Below are 664 nucleotides of genomic sequence, written 5' to 3'. Positions count from 1 at the left end.
GCAAATAAGAAGACCAAAACCTCCGTTTCACCAAGACACTCAGCTTTTGATGCTGGTTTGATTAAAATGCTTATTTCAGCGAGATAAGCATATCAGAAGACTAAAATCTCAGCTTCATCAACGGATCTAACTTTCGATGCTGACTTGACGAAAATGCTTATTTCAGTGAGATAAGCACTTCAGAAGTTAAAAATCTCATCTTCACCAAACGACTTCAATGTTGATGCTGTTTTGACTTACATTCTTATTTGAGTCAGAGAAGCACTTCAAAATTCAAAAATCTCAACTTCACCAAATGACTTAATTTTTCACGCTGTTTTGACTAACATGCTTATTTCAGTGAGATAAGCACGTCAGAAAACCAAAATCTGAACTTCACAGAATGAGTCAAGTTTTGATGCTGGTTTGACGAACATGATTATTTGAGTGAGATAAGGACTTCAGAAGTCAAAAATCTCAACTTCACCAAATGCCTTAATTTTTCACGCTGTTTTGACTAACATGCTTATGTCAGTGAGATAAGCACTTCAGAAGACCAATATCTCACTTCAACAAAATTATTAGTTTTTGATGTTGATTTGGATGACATGCTTATTTCATTGAGATAAGAACTTCATAAGATAAAAATCTGAACTTCACCAAATGACTCAATTTTTGATGTTAG

This window comes from Rhincodon typus, unplaced genomic scaffold (assembly GCF_021869965.1).
Source record: "Rhincodon typus isolate 14 unplaced genomic scaffold, sRhiTyp1.1 hic_rhity00000057, whole genome shotgun sequence".
Lineage (NCBI taxonomy): Eukaryota > Metazoa > Chordata > Chondrichthyes > Orectolobiformes > Rhincodontidae > Rhincodon > Rhincodon typus.
This window is presented reverse-complemented; position numbering follows the sequence as displayed.